Source organism: Talpa occidentalis, unplaced genomic scaffold, assembly GCF_014898055.3.
Source record: "Talpa occidentalis isolate TD23 unplaced genomic scaffold, MPIMG_talOcc4v2.1 talOcc4.16, whole genome shotgun sequence".
NCBI lineage: Eukaryota > Metazoa > Chordata > Mammalia > Eulipotyphla > Talpidae > Talpa > Talpa occidentalis.
In genome coordinates this window covers 23,486,077-23,509,184 of record NW_023601653.1, presented here as the reverse complement: position 1 = coordinate 23,509,184, position 23,108 = coordinate 23,486,077, and the positions used below count along the sequence as shown (strand labels likewise).

General features: G+C 34.8%; 1 protein-coding gene and 1 pseudogene across 8 annotated transcripts in view; both read right to left on the bottom strand.

The window, feature by feature from the left end:
* The window catches only part of MGAT4C (MGAT4 family member C), a 607,576-nt gene that overhangs the window by 65,271 nt on the left and 519,197 nt on the right, over nt 1–23,108 (bottom strand). For 2 of the 8 annotated variants that reach the window (XM_054696165.1, XM_054696167.1), the window contains exon 1: nt 11,603–11,758. The exons of the other annotated variants lie outside the window; for them this stretch is intronic. The gene's annotated coding sequence lies outside the window, so the exon portion shown is untranslated. Of the gene's footprint in view, nt 1–11,602; nt 11,759–23,108 lie in introns of those variants that run through there. 8 annotated transcript variants of the gene reach the window in all.
* LOC119248213 (AP-2 complex subunit beta-like) lies at nt 14,792–17,595 on the bottom strand (annotated as a pseudogene).

The following is a 23,108-nucleotide window of genomic DNA, read 5'->3' as shown; positions in this document are numbered from 1 at the left end:
TTTTATGATTTGATTTATTTTTAATCCTAAGGCACCAATTCTAAGTAAGAAATAATCTAGTCACTTTCAGATAAACTTAGTGAAATAAAATTTTGGAATTGTTTTAATTTCTTTCCCAATTTAAACATTAATTACTAGGAATTCTGTGGTAGTAGAAAGTAAGGAGATGAGACGGGGTGGGAAAGAAAAGACTGTCTGCTTCTATATATTTTGGATGTACAGAACTGTAAGGTGGTCGGTCCTCAAGATTTCTGCATCAAACTATAAACTACTGAATGAAAATTCAATTATTATTGTTGTAAACTATGATAACTACTAACATGGAAATGTATTATTGTTAGTGCCAATTTTCCATTCACTTGCCAACTGTACAGTAGAAAGACATTTTATATTCTTTTTTCATTCTTTATAGTGACATCTATTTTTCCTTTTCAGTAATTCATTAAAAAATTGATACTCATTGTCAGTTCAAAATGCTTAGACCTTAAATAGTGAAATGAGGTAAGATTTTGAAAAGTTAAATTAATAGTTTAAGTATTTTGTCTTAAGTAAATAACATATAATAGGTTGGAATGTCAATGACAAAAGTCATATATCTTCAAAACTTACTGTCATGTATTATTTACACAGAAGGGCACTATTTAGTGGAGCTTTTAAGAGGGAAAGATCATTTTACTTTCACCCCCCAGAAAGAATATAAATTTTGGCAGCAAAAATCTCAACTATACCTTGAAATATACAACAGTGAGGACAGGGTGGGTAGGTAAAATAAAAGCAAAAGCAAAGAGATACAAAATAGTCAAGAGACAGAAAGTAAATCTCCATCATGTACAGTATAAAATTATCTTTTAAAGTGATAGCTTGCTAAACTTAGTGATAGCTAATTATGCATAGCTCTCCTTTGAGACTCATAATGTCAACTTGACTGCTCCAGTCAGGCTAAATCACAGTGGGGACTTCCAAACCATCTATTTAGGTAGCCAAAATTGCAGTACAGTAAAGGTACATTTACTTTAGGGTGGTGCTTGTGTGAGAGAGGTGTAACCATGATGTGATTTAGTGGAAATCCTGGGATATAAATGAATCCCTACTTCGCTACCAGTTGTCTATGGTTTAATGAGAATGTGGGTACATACAGCTTCCAAGATTGTGTGCACATTATAATTTTGTCTTTATGCAATAACATTAATGTTATCAATGTCTGAAATCCCCAAGCAGAAAGCCTCCATGTTGAATATGTTAAATAATACTTTTTCCAAAAATCTTACCCTGATGAAAAGTTCACTTTCTAAAGAATATTTCTTACTCAAAATATGTGTTGTTCAGCAGCTTAATTAATCATGAAATGACATTAAAAAGAAATAAAAATTATTAATTTTATAGGACTATTTAATGCTTTCTAATTTTTTTAAAAGATTTATTTATTTATGCATACAAGAACTGGGGTACAGGCCAGAGATACGGGTGGTGAGAGGATTCACCAGAGACAGAGTGGGGAACAGAACAGGCAGACCAGCTGAAGTACACTGCTGAGAGGAGCAGTGGGCGAGTCAGGAGAGGCCTGCCTCGCAATGTGGGTAGCTCCCTGGCTGGCTGGGGACCGAACCCATGCTGCAGAGGCTGCAGACTGCCTCATAATGCTGTGCCCAACCACTTGTGCCACCAGGGAGGCCCTAATTTTTTTTTTTTTTATTTAACCATCACACTTCTTTGGAATAAAAATGATTAGTGGGGGGAGGAGACACATGGTGACGTACATGTGAATACTAAAATAAATAAGAAATAAAGAATCATGTTTATTGAAACAGAAAGAAAATGCAATGTATATTTTTGTTGTATCAACAAGGGTAATTTTAACTATTTTAACCCTTGTTGTATCAACAAGGGTAATTTTAACTATTTTCCTAGTTGTATTAGTGCTTCTCTTTACCTAGGAAAATTGCATTAAATGTTTCATACATTATTACTATAATAAGTATTATATAAAACTAAATTATGCTAGTAAAAAAATAAAATAGATTTACTTTTACTAGTAATTTTAAGAGCAATTTAAAAGTAATGCCTATTAAATTGAAAAATTAATATATGAAACGTATTGTAGTAGGCCAAGGAGGTCATATTAGCCATCCAAGTGATTTGAAAATGAAGTATTTTCAGTTTTATGAATTCTTTTATCTGACTATGATAGAGAAGGAAGAGATATCATGATATAATTATTCCTAGTAGTGTTACCTAACACATCTATTTTAAGCAAAATTGTAATTTTTTTCACTTTAAGGAAAGGACACATTGAAATTTTTATAGATTTGTTTACCAACTTTTTTTTAGAATAGCTTTTTAAATTTATTAATAGTATTTCGCTACAACAAAGCAAAGGACGAATAAGAAAGTTAATTAATTTTGTCTGTCTATCACGTATCTGTTAAAAAAGTAGTATTTCCTTATTGCACAAGAAATTCTATTACATATGTAATAGAAATACAAATGTATCAATAAACTAACTAGAAGTAAGTGGCATTAGAACTGAACAAAATGACAGAAATTTTTGTAGAGTCTATCAAATTTTTAGCAGAAATCTGTAATTATATAAGTATGGTTTTTATTTGTGGCTCTCTTTTAATCTGCAGAGACTGTGGAAAAGAATTTAGCAATGGTATATCTATATATCTATATAATGAGATTATGGAATAAGAATTTGGCACTTCACATTTTAAATAATATAAAGTCAGATTTAACTTCTAGATTTTTCAGAGAGATGACAAGTACTTTTAAGAGTCTTCTATTTAATTATTTTAGAAAAAGGGATTTTAGATAATCTTTGAAACAAAAGAACTAAAGATTATTCTTTCTTGTGTATATGTGTTTAATTCCCTTTAAGATTAGTGGGAATTATCTGTGCACATTAAGTAAAGACTATAACCTAAGCCTCAATTTCAAACATTTCCTAAAAGTACTTTTTTAAAGCTTAACTAGAGTGGCTACATATTTTTCACCCACACTGATGCACAAATACTTCCAAGGGGACTGCATTTACTTTAAAAACCTAAAATCACAGAAGCGTGTTACATTAACCAAGCTCAATAAAAGCCATGTTCAAAAAAACCACAAATGGAATGCAAATATATTTTCGATATTTCTGTAATCACTTCTGAATGGAAAAGAGAGCCACCTGGGGCAAAAAGTATATTACCAGTCATTTTAGTAATGCAATTATTTCACAAATAAAACTACTGAAAAATACTGTTGACAAAAAATACCAAATGTGTATGCACATGTATAAACTGTAGAGTATACATATGTATATAAGAAGAATCCACATATTTCAGTATATTTATAGGTGAATATTAGATAAATACAATGAAAGAGATGAAGACTACAGAGTATATTATTCATGTATGGAAAATCTTATAATCAATGGAAATAATGAAATGAGTTTCAGGTTTGTGGCAACATTTAGTTCTTAAACTAAGATGACTATCACCTTGAATGTTAGATGACATTTCACCATTCCCTAAGTGGTGCTATGTAGCCTTCTTTTCTGTTCTTTCTAACTACCAGCATTTTTTTTTTTTTGGTTACATTAAATGCTAAGGATGTAAGGAATGCCCTTGTAAAACTCATCTTTCTCTACAGAAATAGCTGGAAAATGCTATGACCATCTTGGGAAAGATTAGTAGTGATGAGAACACTATCTCCTTTCTTAGTCACATTTGCATGGAAAGGTAAAATTGATTACTTAGCCAGAAGTTATTACACATCTATTAATGCCTCCTACTGTGCTAACCACTGGCAGCAATACAAAAACAATGACTTTTATTACATGAATTTTGTTGCTACTATTTATTTGTAATAAATGAATATACCTATAATAAAGACCAATTAAGGTTTAATTTGGTTCATAAAGATGATAAAGGCAACAAAAGTTTAACATTAGGGAGATCATTGTGGACTGTGTAGGACATGAAATAATTCATGAATTTGGGTTTTTCCAAATAGGAAGAACAGACAGTGATACTGTAGGAAAGGAATGGACATGGTATTTGTGAGTGATGATAGAGAGAGAAACCTATTTGGAACAAAACATAAGTTGGGGAACATGATATGGTGAGGAATAAGTAGAAAGATAAGGATAGGAATAATTATGTGGGTCTTGAAGTATTTGAGAATAAATCAAAATGAATGGAAACACATTATGTTGTATTTTACAATAATTCATGGAAGAGTATAAAAAACATATAATTAAGTGGGGTGATGCTGGAAACAAATCCAAGACCATGGTAATGGTCTAGATATGATACAGTGAGATCCTGTTTTCTGGTGGAATTAACAGTAATTGCCAATTATGAGATTGATTGATAACCAAATTCTGTAACTACCTGCTTAGGGATTATCAAAACCCCTTATTTTTAACATTTTACATTTAGATTCAAAAGCATAATCAAATAAATCCATGAATTTTCAGAAAAAATTTAAAAAAATGGATCCTAAGAATTATCAATTAACAAGAGTGATGTAAGCAATAGTAATGCAGAGGTAATATTATCATGACTCTACATGCTGTGTAATATTTGCTTTGCTGTCTGTATTGATTAGGAGTCATCAATTGCTATGAAGGAAGCCTAGTAAGTGGTAGCATGGTGGATGCCGAGATTGACTGTGATGGGCCAAATGTCCTAGGGCCTTAGAGTGAAGAGTACGGAGTTTGCAATTTGTTTTATTTACAGTGGGAAGCAAGTGTGAGTATAGAAGCAGGATGAATCTGAGATATGTGTTAATGGGCCCTTTGGTTTTTCTGTGGTGTGAAGGGCAACAGAAAGAGCAAGGAGGTTATTTAGAAGCTTTAACAGTAAGTAGTCTGGACAAAAGAAGATGCTATCTTTGACTAGGAAGATACAAATTTGATGAGAAGCAATTAGCTTTGGGATTTTTAAAATTGTTTGGAGATAAAACCAAAGGGACATATAATAGATTGGATTTTGGTGGGAAGGACAAGAATGAAAATTAGTCATTGCATTTTCTTTCAGTTTTTAAATTGGAGACAGAAGCAACATTCTGGATCACTGTAGAAAATGTAATGAGGATTAATGTATAAATTGTATAGAAGTAGATTTAATAAGAATTTAGGGAAAACACTTCAATTAGAAAGGTCCTATATCAGAATGGGTTGTCTTATGGGAAAACAAACATCTGTCACTTGAATTGAACAAGTTGGAAGATTAAAGGACTAGATAGTAACATTTTAAAGCTATAAGCATAGTTAAATAATTTCTGATTTTAATACTAAATATATGAATGAAAGAAATCTTTCTAGGTATAATATTAGCAAAGACTTACAGGCTTATGGATATAACCATTTGTGACTTAATTGTTACAAATGATAGTTACTAGTGCTTTGGGGAACATATTCCAATGCATACATATCAATGCCATTGAATTTCAGAAGAACAAATCTCAATTTCTAAACTAAATCATGGAAACAGTTCTAATTTAAACATTATTGCATAAGTAAATTTATATTTACCATCATTGTTAGGGGAGCAATTTTATCAAAGTAATATTTATAATAATTATTTATAGAGAACTCTGAGGCTCTCTGTATTATAATCTCACCTTCATAACTATAAAAAACTTGCCCAATATCAGCTTCTGGTAACGATGATTAAGGATGTTGACTGAGAGAATCAAACTTCATTGTGGCCCCAAAGTGGAATTTTAGAGTTGTGTTAGCATTTGAAATTCAAGACTGAATGAGTGTGCTTGGGCAACCATTATAAAGTCATGTAATAGATTCACAGTGGAGACTCTTCAGGCATAATACGATTGTAGAAATACAGGATATTGTATAGACAACATCAGGGAGTATTTGATAGTTCATTTCTCTCTGGGATATAAAATAGAAATCATAAATGCAATTTTGACCTCCTTTTGAGATTGTGTTCTGTTTGCTTCATAAGAATGTCCCAGTGGAATCAAACCCCAGTTACCTCGCTTAGTAACTAACTTAACGGTGTACATTTGCATTGGCTTTTCCTCCTGTTTTACTCTTGTTTTTTTCCCTCATGTTCCTGTGGATCAATTAAAATAAGTTAGTGGTTCAAAAACAATTGCTTTTAAACGGTAGTGGGTGGAGGGGTGAAAAATTCAGGTTAAGAGATGTATTAGAAGTGGCTATAGAAAACAAATTTAATTATGGGAGCGAATACTAGATTACTCACCATTCAGAGCAAAATGGACCTCTTTGTTAATGATAAGGAAGGTGATTTTAATTTCTTCAATGACAGTATCTCAATTCCAAAGAAAATTATTAGGCTAGATTGGAATCAAGATGTTGAATGACATATTGACTTAAATGATTGCAGTGGCACCAAAATGACACAAGATGACAGAAATTATAATGAAATGGGATTTGTTAGCATTAGGACTGAAGAAAATGACAAAAATTTTTGTAGAGTCCATCAAATATTGGAAAACAGAGAATAATTGTCTTTCTAATATTTTATGCAAATCTGAAATAGTAGTCGAAAAGATTTGTAATTTCAATAATAAGACATTTTCAGTGATAAACTTGGATTCATTATTTCCTAAAAATCAACTGAAACATGTGGAGAATATGAATGTCCACATTAATAGTGGGCCCAATAAAATCTAATTCATATGATGAAAAATAATGAGTTATGCAATATTTTTCTTTAAGTGATATGAACAAAATGTGAGATGAAACAGATTTAAAAGAGTGAACAAAAAACAACTTTAAATTATAATCATTTGTTAATAAAATTGTGAGCCTGAAAAAAAAAAACTTCATCTTTTTCTACATCACTAATAAATATGCAGGGTGGGAGATGAGGGTCACAAGATGTAAAGGGCCACTATCTAGAGCAAAGTTACTAAAGGAAGACATTTTCTTTATATTGAATTTATGAACTTCGTTACTAAAACGACCCTGCCAGAATTTTCTCTACACTGTCTACTGAGGTAATTAAAAAAAAAAAATCTCATTTTCATTACCTAATCCTTTAATAGTGTTACAGTATAAAAAATTAGGTTTAAAGAAAGGTCAGGGCCTCCCCAGTGGCACAGCAGTTGAGCGCTGGGCTGAAAAGCTGCCCGCAGTCTTTGCAGTGCTGGTTCAATCCCCGGCCGGCCACCGGCGAGGGTCCCACATGGCGCGACAGATCTCTCCTGCCATGCCCGCTGCTTCCCTTAGCAGTGTATTTTGTTAGTCTGCCTGTTCTGCTCCCTGCTCTGGCTCTGGTAAATTCTCTCACCCTCCCACACTTCTGACTGTACCCAATGCTTGTATAAATAAATAAATAAATCTTTAAAAAAAAAACAAAAACAAGAAGTCAGAAGACTTCATTTAAAAAAATAAATAAAGGTCAAATGGCAGTGTAAATTGAATATCATTGTAATAATTTTTTTTTAAGATTTATTTATTTATTTATACAAGCACTGGGTACAGTCAGAAGTGCAGGAGGGTGAGAGAATTTACCAGAGCCAGATCAGGGAGCAGAACAGGCAGACTGACAAAATACACTGCTGAGGGAGCAGTGGGCGTGGCAGGAGAGGTCTGTCGTGCCATGTGGGACCCTCTCAGTGGCCAGGGATGGAACCGGCAGTGCAGAGGCTGCAGCCAATTCCCAGCCCAGCGCTCAACCACTGCACCACCAGGAGAGGCCCTGTAATAATATTATTTTTAACTTGGCTATATTTAATGATTTAAACTGCTCAAAACCTGTCAGCTACAAAAAAGTTTTTGAGTGTGTTTTGTTTGTTTTACCACGCAAATAATTAATACAAACTCTACTTCAAGGAACTCAGTCTTAGAATTAAATATATATTTTCTTTACAGGAAAAGGTAGGTAAGACTATAGACTACATTCTCATACCCAGGGGAAAAAAAAATGTTAACAATAGGCAACAATTATTTAAAAGAAAAGTAGATCACATTTTAAAATCTTATATATGTACATATAAGCAAATTGATGCCACTTCATTAATGAAACTACTTATAGTTTTAGAACAGAATTCTTCTCAAGGGTTATAAAAATTAGTAATTTTAGCAATATAGTACAATGGTGATTACAAGCATCATAGCTAAAAACAAATGGATACTGCATTGAGTCATATAAGACACTAATACAAATATATTCTTAAAATTTTTAATTTTTTGTTGACCAATTTAATTGAAATTGCTCAGAAATAATTTAAAAATTGTGAAATAACTACAATCTTCAAATTTTAGTAGCTATTATTGCTATAAAATATTGAAGTACAATGTGATTGCTCATAGCTATTAGAAATTCATACCATGTTTCCTGAAGGACACTGTAATTGTTGTAGTAATTATAAACACAGGTTTATAAGCTATGAATTATAAAGACTTACTTAAATGCATTTATATTTTAAACAAATGTTTTATTAGTAAAATTATATTTTACTTTTTTAATGTAAAAAGAAAGAAAACTAGGAATTTAATCAAGCATGATGGAAATAAGGTCACTTCTTTTTTGCTTACATTACTTTTATTTCTTTCAACATCCTGACATGCAAAATTTAATAAATGTTTGTCATTGCAATTGTCTATTTTCTATAATATTTTTTATATAATAATTTTATATTTTTCATATACACTTTCTTTTACAATTACGGCTCTGCAAGAAGTCACTCTGATTGAAGTATTTAAAATTTATATGGCGCTTTTCCTCTTATCTGAGTTATAACTGATTAAATAAGTAATTAATCTATAACATCTCTGAAATAACATGCAAGCATTTCATCTAAGTTAATTATATAAATTAAGAAAGTAAATATACCAGAAATATAAACATTGCAAGATGATGATAGTCAGATGGAAATGGTTCCATTAAGCTTCCAATTAATCTGCTAAGAGATGCTATAAAGTGTGCAAAAGAGAAATAAACAAAACACTAAACAGAAATAAGCAAAAATAGTTTTAAGTTCTTATTTTATGTATATGTGTAAATTTGCACAGTATTATATTACTCTTATTTGGAAATAATTTCCTTCATCATGGATACAGCATTCTACCTGTCCCGTTATTAAAACAGTGAGTTACCTGACATGTCAATCCTCATCTAGAAATAGATAATTTAAAACTAAAAGATTGTTAATCTTCAAATTACATCTCACACATAGTAATATATACCCAAAGTTACCTTTTGCGCTTTGCACCTTCCAAATATTGCTCTGTGTAAATGACTTGTGATAATATTTAATAATGAGAAAATGCTGATTTCCAGCACTGATGTCATGAAGTAACTGAATGATGACAAAATACCCTGGAAAATCTTAAAATGTTTAAAGAGAAATGAAACAATGATTTCAACTTGATTATTTTTTATGCTATCACTTTGTAGGAGGTTATCTGTGAAAGTATCTGTGAAATTTTCAGATAAAACCATAATAAGAATGGTGATGGGGGGTGGAGGAGAACAAAATGGACTTTGGGCCAAGACTATGGGTGCTTTGGTGGTGGGAAAGGTATAGTGACCACATTTGAGGGGAGAAATTCTATGCTGTCAAAAAATTAATAAGGATGTAAAGCAATGGCACTTCATTAAAAAAACAAAAATAAAAACAAACAAAATTCCCAGAGTAAGGTGTCATTAGACTCAATAAAGCATCAGAATTTATGATTTATGTCAACACAAATTTTTACAAATGTTTTAATTTTTACATTTCAAGCTAATTTCAAAAAGAAATTTAAGTTCATAATATCATTCCTATATTAAATATCTATTATGGGAAAAGATTATGGGAAAAGATGCCCAGTAAGATGTCACTGGCATTGCTTGTATATAGGTAGCTGGGTACTACGGCGTGATTCAGACATTCATTCCATAAATATTCAATGACAATATCTACTCTGTGCTGGACTCAATTATATATGATGAACAAAGTATGTGATCACATAGTAAATCTTGGTTAAATGCTCTCAATATCTTTGTTACTTGTTAAATTTTCAAGTCATATAAGAAATTTTGTAATGCCTCATTCAGTATGTTTAAAAAAACTTAGAGGATTAGCCTTATTATAAATTACAAAACAACTATAAAGTTACTTCACCTCTGTGTTTCCTTATTTAATCCACATATGAATTTAGATAGTGAAAGAAAAATCCCCTTACTACCCTTAAAATCCACTGTGAGTCACTCTCATCAAACAAAAACTGGGTCTGTACAACTCCATAAATAGAAAGTTCAGAGTCACAATAAATTAAACTAAAGAAATTAAGTGTAAGCCTTTCCCTAGGTTCTACAGATCTGAGAGTGATTTAATATTTTTTTCCAAGGATAATCTTGCTTATTCTTATTGTTTTATTTTTTAAAAAGATTTATTTATTTATACGAGAACTGGGGTATAGGCCGGAGGCGGGGGAGGGTGAGAAAATTCACCAGAGACAGAGCAGGGAGCAGAACAGGCAGACAACTGAAAACACTGCTGATAAGAGCAGTGGGGTGAGACCGGATAGGTCTGCCGCACCATGTGGGTATCTCCCTGGCTGGCTGGGAATCAAAAGCTGCACTGCAGAGGCTGTGGACAGCTTCAGAGTGCTGCACTCAAACAGCTACGCCACCGGGGAGGCCCCCTATTCACTTTTAAATTGTGAACTGATTTAAAAAAAAACCTCTGAATTATATGTAATCTACCTTTTGTGTCAAAAGTATTTGCTGCTTTTGAAAACATTTTCATTTTTCACATCATTAGGCTATGATATGCACTTAAATTTAGTCATAAAATGTAAAATATTAGCTGTGAATAGTTACTAATATTTTCATTACTGGAATGTTAACTGCTGTGCTAAATACAGAAAAGATCAAGAAAATTCAGAAAAATGGAAAAGGTAATAACATTGTAAATTAGTGGAATGTATATTTTACAGTCTAGAATAAGTAATTTTTGATAGAAGTAAAAATAATGAAAAAAGTGTGAAGCATAAAGTATTTAAAAATATTTTCTCACTGTAGAAGCAATAATATCACTAAGAATATCACTAAGAAATAAGTCCTATTCTAAAAATCTGACAAAACAATGGTAATTTGTATGGGGATTGCCAATAACCAGTGGAACAGATGTGTATCAGAAAATTTGGGCTCAAAATCAATTTCCTCATTACTTTTTGAAAATAGTAGCCTCTGTGGTCTACAGAAAATACGCTATTCAAAAAGCTGGAAGAGGATGTATCAGGCATGAGGATGGAACTTTGGAAGACTAGCAGTTTCTACCCAGCAGAGCAGGGTTACATAGCAGGGCTGGTATGCTCCACTTCAGGCAATGTCTTTACCAGACATGGAGAAGATACAGTGCTGGAACAAATTTCCCTTTGGAAATAACAGCATATCTCTGGAGCCATTCCTATTTTCTTTCAATTTTTGGAAAAATCTGTTAGTCTAAAAACTGGAAAAATATGATATACATACTCTTCCTACCGAATATGTTTGAAGGAATTTCTACAAGAGAGCATAGAAGTAGCCCAGAATAATGACTGGATTTACACAATCCAGAACTCCTTGTTTACATAAGATAATTTTTCTTATTAGTAGCGTGGGCCAGTTTCTAATTAAAATCCATTAATTACCTTATTTAGAAGGATGAATGTCTGGTATGACATTGTTCTTGGTGTGTGCATGAGAGGAATTGTGGGAACAAGGTTGGGTGTTCGATGTCAAATTTGAATCTCACCAGCCCCTCACATACATCATAGCCGGCAGGATTACTCCTTGTTATAGTGGACCTGTCAAAGGACAAATAGCATTTTGCCTGTGGTTGTTCTAGGCTATCACATCTATACAGGAAAGAATTTTATGGAAAATCATAAAAGCTCCCTGTTTATGGTGCCTTTGGGTCTTATTCATTCTCTTGTTACTGCATCTCTGAATTAATAAGGTTCCACCAAGTAAATTAACTATTCCCACTTTTTCTTTTTGACCCATATAATGTTTTACATAACATCTCAATATATTAGATCACTTAATAAGCAAGGCTAAGAATCAGCAACAGGGAAAGACAAGCAAACATGGTAAAATTGCCATGTAAATAAATACAGTGACTATACTGTGAAAGAAGAATAGGCACCTTTCTATGAAGGTATAAGGATATTTTCAAAAATACCGAATTGTCTTTGAAAATGTATCTGGAGAGGACGCTGTATCATGAAACTTAGAGCAAATTATGTGATAAAATAGAATTTTGAAATGTAAAGACTTCATGGAGACAGGAAAAGTAACATCAAATGTATATAATAACAATAGTCCAAAATAGATGCAATGAAAGACAGCCCTTTTTTTGATTAAAAGAAAGGTTGAATATGTCAAGAAATTTCTACTGAATATCAGAAAAGGTTATTCATTCATTCAAAGATATTATATGTAATAGTAATTAGAAACAAAAGAAAGAAAATAAATCTAAAAACCAGAAATTAAATAAGATGATAGAACGTATTATTTTTATTGCAAAGGAATCAGTTAAAATTACTTATGAAAAGACCTATTTTAGATTTATCACTAAGCAAAATTTACTTATATGCCACTAATAGAGTCAAAGTGGAATAATATTTACAAACACCAACTTTAAATACCTTTCTAAAATCCCTTATGTAACTCAAAGAATAAGAGAGTGAAAACTTAACTCATTGAACTACAAAAGACCAAATCAACACAAATGCTTTATTTAAAATATGTGCCAGAATTTAGGACCTTTGCTGCATTTTGTAAAGGATTGTAAAAAAATTACAAAGCAAGTGATACAGAAGATTACTAATTTTTAAATAATTTGTATTGCTAAGGAAACCAGGAAAATGCCCTAAACTTCTTCACTGCTGAACATTAAAATGTTATATTTCTCATACAGTCTTGGTGTTAGGTGTAGCTATGTGATTGAGTTCTACCTATTTGCAATGAGAGTAGGAGTTATATGTGTTAATTCTATTACTGAACCATGAAACTATCTATGGGCCTTCTGCAATTGATTTTCCTTTCCCCATCTGGATACAAAATTTTCTAAGTGACCAAAATAATGACTTGCAATTACAAATTAGAAGGAGCTTGGGGTCCTGATCAAAACTTTTAGGACAATTTACTGACTTATTCAATTAAATTTTAGAAATCATCTGTAATGTTGGTCTTGTACATATGTGAATCTACATTTGTTACAGGACTTTGGTGTACCTTTGATAATGAACTGGGCAAAAAGAAATAGACAAATATATAGTCTTACAAAATACAGACAAAATGCAATTCTCAACTAAACAGCATTATATTAACTAAGACACTAAAGAAAGAATCATATGCAATGAGAAAGTAGAGTTTATTCCAGGGGTATTTTTGTATCATGTATGCAAATGCCTCATGCTTATATCTCTAAGAAGCATCTTAAACTAATAACATCCATAACAAAACTCATATTTTCTCAATATTTTCTCCTCTTCCAAAATTTTCCCTTTTCTGTTGATTAATCTCTAGTGCATCAACTGGTTAAGCAAAAATTATGATGTCATCCTTGACTCCTTTTGTTCTCTTAAATCTCATATCTATCCAAAGTTAATGTCTGGTCCACATGCAAAATACATTTGATCTGACCATTTTCATAATGGCTCAGTCCCCACTCTGTTCCAAGATATTCCCATATCTCACCTGTATTATTCCTTAATTTTTTTTTAAAGATTTACTTATGCCTACAAGAACTGGGGTGCAGGCCAGAGGTGCAGGGGGTGAGAGGATTTACCAGAGACAGAGTGGGGAGTAGAACAGGCTGACTGACTGAAACACACTGCTGAGGGGAGCAGCTGGCATGACAGGAGAGGTCTGCTGCGCCATGTAGATATCTCCCTGGCCGGCTGGGAATTGAACTCATGCTGCAGTGGCTGGTGATAGCTTGATAGCATTGTCTTTAACCCCTGCACCACCAGGGAGGCCCTCACCTGTATTATTCTTTATTAATTGCCTCTCACATTTCTTCCCTGCCACTAGAGCACACAGAGTAGTCAAACACTCTTCCAAAACAGGTTAGATTGTTATTTGTTAGTTCAATGATTCCTCATGTCACCCAGATAAAAGATAAAAACCTTCCAGAGACCCACAAGGCTCTATATGATCTGGATCACTCCTTCACTCCACCTCTCAGACTTTCTTCTTCTCTCTCTTGTGCCATAGGCTTCAGTACCTCTGCTTTCATTGTTATTTCAATATTAAGTCACCCATGCTCCTTCTTTAGGACATTTGAATTTGTTTCTCTTTCTGTCTTGAATGATCTTGCTCCATATATCCTCATTTCTGACTCTTTCACTTCATTCACCTATCTAGTCACCTTTCCAAAAATAACTATTTTCTTTTTGGGTGCTTCAGTCACAGTTTTTCATTGCTTAAGTATCTTTTGTCTTTTCCTACTTTTGAAATGAGCTCTTGATTACAAAATATCAAACTATACTCTAAGATGCCAGTCACTGGTACAGTATGGAGGAGCCCACAAGTAAGGACAGAACAGCAGCAGGTGGCAAGAGGTGGGAAGTGATTGAAACAGCAGTTACATATGTCTAGAAGACAATAAAATTAGTCAACAGGTTGTGCTCCAATGTTAGCACAAGTTACTCTAGTCACTACTTTGTGGGTAACCTTAGTGTGCTTGGGTTCAGCTTCTACAAGGCAATACAATCTCTAAGCATTAAGAGTTCTTGGTATTCACTGATCACACACTTCTTCAAAGTGTTGTCATAGACCTTAGAGTTGTACTAAGAGGCTCCAGGAGCTCAATGTTTTAGTGGCAACCTATGCTTTGGATTCCTGACTGACTACATAGCTTAGCAAAAATCCATCAGTGGATTTACCATAAGCATGTCCTCTTCCCTTTTCATATTCCTCTTGGCAAAGCATAAAAATTGCTGTTCTGCAAATTGCTGGATACAGTGTCAGCATTTAAATGGCATTAATCTGAAATTGAAGGTCATTTTCATTGGAAATATCCTTCCCTATTGCACTCCATTTTGCCACCTTCTACAAACATAGTGAGATGAAGCAGCTGAAGTAGAAGATATCAATATTGCTTTTCACAGCCACCTGCAGGTTATTCAGAGGTTCCACCCTCATGACTTGGCACAAGGTGTTAGAAGCAGGGAAACATCAGCGCTGTGGTTTGGCATCAGTGGTACAGAGATGGCCAGAGGACTGTGGGGCATGACACCAAAGCTATTTTTATTAAATTGGATGGCAAAGTCTGTCATATGCTGCAGATGTTTGCTGGTGAAGTTCATTTCCATATAGATGTGCTCTTGGCAAGTGAGTAAATGTTCCTGCAATTGTCAGGCCTTTAGCATTTACTGCAGGAGCCCAGACAGCCGCAGGAACCACAAATCTACCAGGTGCCATGCCTATCCTTATGGAGAATTCAGATAGGTCATTCAGACCATTGCTGACAACACTAAGATGATGTGACAGAGCAAGGATTTCGGGCCCTCATGATGGGATGGTAGATTGGTCCCTAGGACTGTCTACTGCTCCTCTCAAGTTACCCACCACACCAGTCTGCATGGAGGAAATCTGAGGCACATTGCCTGACTAATGGTACACAGAGGCCAGAGATTCAATGTAGCAGCTTCTCTCACCCAGACAGAGTTAGTCCAATAAGATCTGCCTCCTGAGAAATCAGTGGCTTCTCTGATAAGTATTCTTTAGGTGTGGCAAGATCTGTTGAGAGAAGATACCAATAAATAATAGCACCAGTCTTGAAAGTCACGGTTATCATAATGCTGTGTTAACAAACTCAAAACTTGCTGCACCAGCTCCAGAGTTTCTAGTGGTTCCTTGAGAAATAGCTTCACTATGGCACAAGCACAGTAGGTTGTCGCTGGGCATTTTCATCATGAAAACTCTTGAAGTAGCTCTCTAGTAACTTATGTTCATTTTCAATTCTTTCAGCATATTCTCCCACAATCCAAGTCATGTGAGTCAAGTGTCTGACTCATGAAATGAGTCTAATTTCTCAAATAGAGTGCCAATGGTACTTTCTTACTTATTGTGGTATTGGTGGAAGATTTTCCTGATGACAACTGGCACATGATGTGCTTTGGCGAAGATAAGAACAAGCACAGAACTCTACAGATTGCTCCGTCATGATGGCATACTGTCCAGTGAGCTACACAGCTTTGAGAACAACAACATCCAGCTCTGTGAACATATGCTTTCAATTTTGCAAGAACCTGAGCAAATGGCGTGGACTGCCAAATAAATCATGATGGCCAACTTCTCCAGTTTAACATTGATAGATCATTTTAATTCCCAAAGAATAGGTTGATTTTCAGTGTGGCTATTCCAGGTCCTTTTTGTACAGTTGAGATTCTTCATGGTGATGTACTGCAGCTTTGGTTTAATATCCAGCAAAGTGACAAGTGGAGGGGTTGGCTTTTTCAACAGCATATTGCCATAGTCAGTGTCATTGAGTAAAAATTAGAATTTTATGAGGTCTTTTACTGTTGCAAACACCACTGCTGGATTGACATGAGATAGCTGGGGAGTGATCTGCTCACAGTTGCGCTCAGCCTTCCTGCCATTTTAAGGTTGTTATTAGACAGGCAATCTAGATGAAAAGCTGTCCCCATTTAGTGCATTCATTCAGGGTTGTTAGAAGCTTATTAACATTCTGTGGGTTCAGATCAAGTATATTGCTGTTTGGGTGAGACTCAGTGATTTCAGATAATGCTGCTACAATATGAGCCACCAGCATTAGAATTGGACCTGCTATGAGATCCCACAGAGAATCCAGAAATACCTAATCTTCCAACATTTGGGCATTGATAACATGAAGTTTTGCCATGCAGTCTAGTTTTGTGTTTCAGACAAAGAGATCTTCATCTTTAAAGCACTTGGAGTGGAGCTCAGAGAAATATTTTGTCATCTTATCCACTGGATTCACCCCAGGTTTCTGACTGCCACGGACAGAATGAGAGAATTGGAGTTTCAGAGTCTTCCACAAAGTTGTTCACAGCCATAATCGCCATGTCTGACTGACTCTTGGCATTGTTCATGAAGTAGAGATACACCTATGAGCTTCTTAAGTTTCAGATTTTCAGACAGCCTGCAGTTCACTGTATCTGGAAAGAGAACTAACAGTCTTCTCCACAGACATAGTAGCAACCATTTTTTCCACAGCTTCCTTTCTCTGTTCTTTTGTTTCATTGTTGAGTTCAACTTTTTTTTTTTTTTTTTAATAGAGGCATGTTTATTTATTTATTTGTTTGTTTGTTTGTTTGTTTGTTCTGTTTACACATGCACTGGGTACAGTCAGAAGCGCGGGAGGGTGAGAGAATTCACCAGAGCCAGAGCGGGGAGCAGAGCAGGCAGAAGGACCGAAGTACACTGCTGAGGGGAGCAGCGGGCGGCAGGAGAGGTCTGTGCGCCATGTGGGACCCTCCTCCGGTGGCCGGGGAGCAGCCGGGGATTGAACCGGCGCTGCAGAGGCTGAGGGCAGCTTCGCAACCCAGCGCTCAACCGCTGCGCCACCGGGGAGGCCCTGTTGAGTTCAACTTTTAATTAAATAATTTCTCCCTTTTTTATGGTTGTGAAATAGGTTGGACTCAGTCATGGTTTGGAATCTTTTTTTGGGTAACTTTTTAAAATAAGTTAATATTGACTTAACATTCTATATAATTTAGGGGTATAGGTTCACACCTCAGATATATTATATTTTACCACATTATGCCCAACACTCAAACAACCATAATCTTCCACAAGAGAGCACGGGGCCTCCTCTCTGCTTTTTTCTCCCCCCCACCCTGCCCTCTCTCTTTTCAATTCTGCAGTTATATTTCTAAGGATAGTTTTGGGTTTAGTTTTGTCTGTCCTTTTGTTTGTTTCTTAATACTATACATATGAGAAAACTCATCCAGTATTTGTCATTTTCCTTCAAATTTATTTCACGTAGCAATATACCCTCCCGTTACATGCAAGTTGTCACAAATGACAAGACTTCATCTTTTTTTTTTTTTTTAAGAGCTGAGTATTATTTTGTGTGCATCTGGTACATCTTCATACACTCATCCATTAGGCACTTGGTTCTTTTCATAACTTGGTTACTATAAGTAGTACTGCAAAGGACCTAAGATTGCAATTATCACTTTGAATTCATGTGTACCACAGACAATGGCAGGGGTAGGGGTGGCAATCAGAGAATATGTCCTGAATGCTATTTTCTTCATATTTCTCTTATTTTGCATTGTTTTTCTCCATAAAAATTATCACTACTTAACATACTTATTACTTATATGTCCTCTTCACTATTACAATGTACTCTACAAAGTCAAGGATATTTGGCTGTTTACTTGAGAAAATGAATAAAAACTTAATCAGGAAATCCATTTGTGTAATTTAACACAGTAATAAGTATATGGAAAGAGAAAAATATCTTTTGGAAGTTTCAAAACAAAAGATTTTAGGTAAAATTTATTATTACCAATATCGACTCAATAAGCTATCAGAATTCTTTCTTAATATGATAAAGACTATTAATCTTAAAATAAGGACTAATGAATGCTAAAACAGAAGAGGCAACCAGCTTAATTTCAAAAGCTTGCTAAAACTATTCCATTTAACACTAAATTTTAACATTTGTCTGAAAGTCATAACCAATGCAGTATGGATGAAGAGGCATAAATAAAATAAAGAACAACTTCCTGTTTTTTACATTTGTTTGCTAAACAAGAAAATCTAAAAAATTAGCTGAAAATATATTGGCTATTTTGGGAAAGCAGTTGGAAATATCTCCACTTTCTTTCTTCTTCCTTTTTGCTGATCAATTTTTTTGTCACCATAACTGTTTAAGCTACTTGTCAGGGTTATCAATATTATCCACAATTCCATTTAAATGGCCACAGAAATTTCAGAACTCACAACTACATTTTACCCCATGTAGAGAAAAAGTGTGTGTCTCTCTGGATAGATTCCAGAAGTTTCTTGCAAATATTGCTTTACAGTTGTGTTATGAGAGGGTTTCTGGATGAATCCTTAAATCAGAGTGGATAGGATATGTTGATTGGTTTAAGAAAGCTGGGTCCATTAGTAAAATGAAAACTCAATGTACTGTGAAAAAAAAGGGTTGGGCCCTTGGAATCAGTTATTATTTTTTAAGATTTATTTATTTATTTATACAAGAACTGGGGTACAGTCTAGATGCACAGGAGGGTGAGAGGATTCACCAGAGACAGAGTGGGGAACAGAACAGGCAGACTGATGAAATACACTGCTGAGGGGAGCAGTGGGTGAGGCAGGAGAGGTCTGCAGCACCATGTAGGACCCTTGCCGGCCAGGATCCAACCAGTGCTGCAGAGGCTGTGGACACCTTCACAGCACAGTGCTCAACCGCCTGCGCCACCAGGGGAGGCCCTGGAATCAGTTATTTTATTATGAGAAAGGAGACATTAATGCTAAAGGGTTATGAAAATTGTTGATTTATATACTATGTTTAAGTTAAATTCTCTTAGTGACAAGACTTCCTGTAGTGACAAAATTGTATTTCCCCCAAGGCACAGAGATCATTGCATTTTATTCCTATAGCTCAGGTAATTGCTGACTTCTAAGTTTATATATTTCTTAATGAATAGCTTTTATCAAAAATGTCAAATGCTTAAAATTAGTTTCCTTGACAATGCTAGTTAGTTCTGTTAAGTAAATATTAGAGATTGTTAAAACAAAAATAAAGGAAAAATCCTACATAAATTCATACTGAATATGAAGTATAAGAAATATGGGAATGATCATTTCTTGGTCAAATATAATAGCTCACAGTGAAATTTTACAAGGGCAAAATAATATTTTTTATCTCAAAATCTGTTTTAGAACTCAGAATTTCCTAAGGTAACTATGTCAAAGAAAAAAAATCTCTATATTATAAAAATGGAAAATACAAGGCAATATGTTCCTCATTCAATACAAATGGTTTAATTGAATGTGGTATATGAATAAGGAAATAAGATCACAACCTCTTTCTTTATTAAGAATGCCAGTACAGGGCCTCCCCGGTGGCGCAGCAGTTGAGCGCTGGGTTGCGAAGCTGCCCGCGGCCTCTGCAGTGCCTGTTCAATCCCCGGCTGCTCCCCGGCCACTGGAGGAGGGTCCCGCATGGCGCGCAGACCTCTCCTGCTGCCCGCTGCTCCCCTCAGCAGTGTACTTCGGTCCTTCTGCCTGCTCTGCTCCCTGCTCTGGCTCTGGTGAATTCTCTCAACCTCCCACGCTTCTGACTATACCCAGTGCTTGTATAAATAAATAAATACATCTTTAAAAAAAAAAAAAGAACAATCTTTAAAAAAAAAAAGAATGCCAGTACATTTTCATATGTATAGAGTACATACAAGACTATGATATCAGTTTAGACTATAGCATAAAGAATGTCTCTAATTATGTTTTCTTTGAAATTGATATTAAGTTTAATACACACATATATAATAGTAATATATATATAACACATCATTTAATATTACAATTTCTATTAATATCTGAAAATAATGCTCATTTGAAGTTTACAAAACCCCAGTAGTCAAAAGTTTCCCCCACCTGAATTAAAATTATCACTGAGCTATAGCTATGTACTTCTATTGCACTACTTATTTTTGACATTTCACAATTTATATGTGAAACTTTGTATATATTTTTGGGAGCATATCTCTCTCTGTCTCAAAGTGTATTAATTTTTCACAATAGAGTCTCTATTCATTGAAATTGTTGATAAAACATCAAAGCAAAGGAGATATTTCGTGTGTTCCTTTAAAAATAACTTCTCACGTGAAATCAACTCTATTTTCTCCCAGGGGAAGTATTTCCCTAAAAAAATTTGCATTTTACAGAACAGTTGGCTGCATGAGCCTTCTGTCTCTGTAAGTGAGCTATAATTATGATAAAGTGCAGGTAAATGGAATAGCATTTTACTTTATTTTGATAGACATTGAACCTAGTTATCCTGATCTTTAAAACTTACAACGTACAATTAATTATTTATTATTTTATATCCCTTCCCCCAGTGCCTTTCTCCCTCCTGCTTAACTTTAGAGTCATTGATTTTTTACATCATTTTACATTATGGATTGTACAAGCTGCCTATAGAAGAGCTGCTGTAAAACAAACGCAGGGCCTCTCTGGTGGTGCAAGGGGTTAAGTCTCAGCACTATGAGGCAAGCTATCAGCAGCCACTGCAGCACGAGTTCGATCCCTGGCCAGGGAGTTGACCCACATGGCGCAGCATTCCTGTCCTATCTTTCTCGCTACTCCCCTCAGCAGTGTATTTCAGTCATTCCCTGCCTGGTCTGCACCCTACTCTGTCTCTGGTGAATCCTCTCACCCTCGCCTCCCCCACACCTCTGGCCTGTACCCCAGCTATTTTATGCATAAATAACTAAAATAAATCTTAAAAAATAAAACAAATGCAAAATGCTATTGTTGCTTTTCAACGTTTATCATAAACACCAAAATCTTCTTTCATTTCATAAAAACAGGTACTATTGTGGACTTTTTATGAACGTGATGTGGTATAAACTTTTGAAAAACAATGGATACCTGTATCCCAATACTCACAACTTCAGTTCAGCTGTCTTTGCTCAAATGTCCATTTCCAGGGAAACCTTTCCAAATCACTCTATTTTAAATTGCACCACTTTCCCTGCTTTGGTTTTCTCTTTAGCACTCATCACCCTCTCATTCATATATTATGTGTTTTCTTTTCTTGTCAATCTCTCTACATTGACGCAGGTGAAACAGAATGAACATTCTGGGAAGTTAGGACGGCTTTATTCATTGCTTTCTTCCCAGTGCCTAGAACATGCCTGAAACATGTGAACATTCAATTAAATATTTGAGTGAATATTATTTATGAATTAACGAAATCATGACATTAACAAGTGGAGAACATTTATTTTTTTTTTATATTTTAAAGATTTATTTATTTATTTATACAAGCACTGGGTACAGTCAGAGCACAGGAGGGTGAGAGAATCCACCAGAGCCAGAACAGAGTGCAGAACAGGCAGACTGACAAAGTACACTGCTGAGGGGAGCAGCGGATGGCAGGGGAGGTCTGCGCACCATGTGGACCCTCGCCCGTTGACCGGGGATGGAACCGGCGTTGCACAGGCTGCGGGCAGCTTCACAACCCAGCGCTCAACCGCTGCGCCACTGGGTAGGCCCGAGAATGTTTATTTTTTAATTTGTTACAACTGAGGTTTGCCCTTCCTCTAATGCGATTGCCAAGTTCTTTAGTGTAAATTTTAAAATAACTGAGAAATCACGGCAAAAATTTGTTTTATATGACTGAGTACTAGAATTGTATGTATCAGAAAATGTTTCCTACCTCCCTGGTGTAACAGTGTTAGTATTATAACACCTGATAGACTATTATGCTTGGCCCATGATTATCTTCTGAAAAAGGATCAAAAACTGATGGACAGATTAATGAATATTGTCCTTTAGTGTATTTTCACTAAACACTACAGAGTCGGAAAAAGTCATAAGAAATAGCTGTGCATAAATACTACTTTTTTCTCTAGCAAAATATTAGATTGTCACCTAATCTCTTAAATTTTTAGAAGAAAAGTGAATGAGATTTTCAACTGGATATCTACCAGCAGAACAAACTCTCAGCCGTGAGACAAGTGGAGGAGAAAGGAGAGGACAGAGCATCCCCAACTGTTTGGGTCTTGCTTTAGGAAGGAATATTGTTTCTTATGATTAACCCAGAAAAATGGAATTATTTGTGCAACTGAGATGTCACCATCAAATGAACTAAAAATAGCAATAACCAAGGCAGAGAGAAATATAACACTAAGAGGCAAATTTAGGAGTCCCTTTCAAGATCTGGAGTGTGAGGTGGGTTCTTATAGTCATATTAGAGGAGAAGAAAGGAGCTTTAGGCAGAATAAAATTACCTATGCTTATCAAATTGCACTCACTCATTTAGACCTTGTAACTTTAACTATATAGTCTTACCACCGCTGAGGTTATTTGGGTCTGAATTAGAAATGCCCTGCTCTGATATATTCATCTAGACAGAGAAATTTTCTTTCTCTGGTGGTAGACCCATCCTAGTCAATTGCTACCATGTAGTTACAGCATATT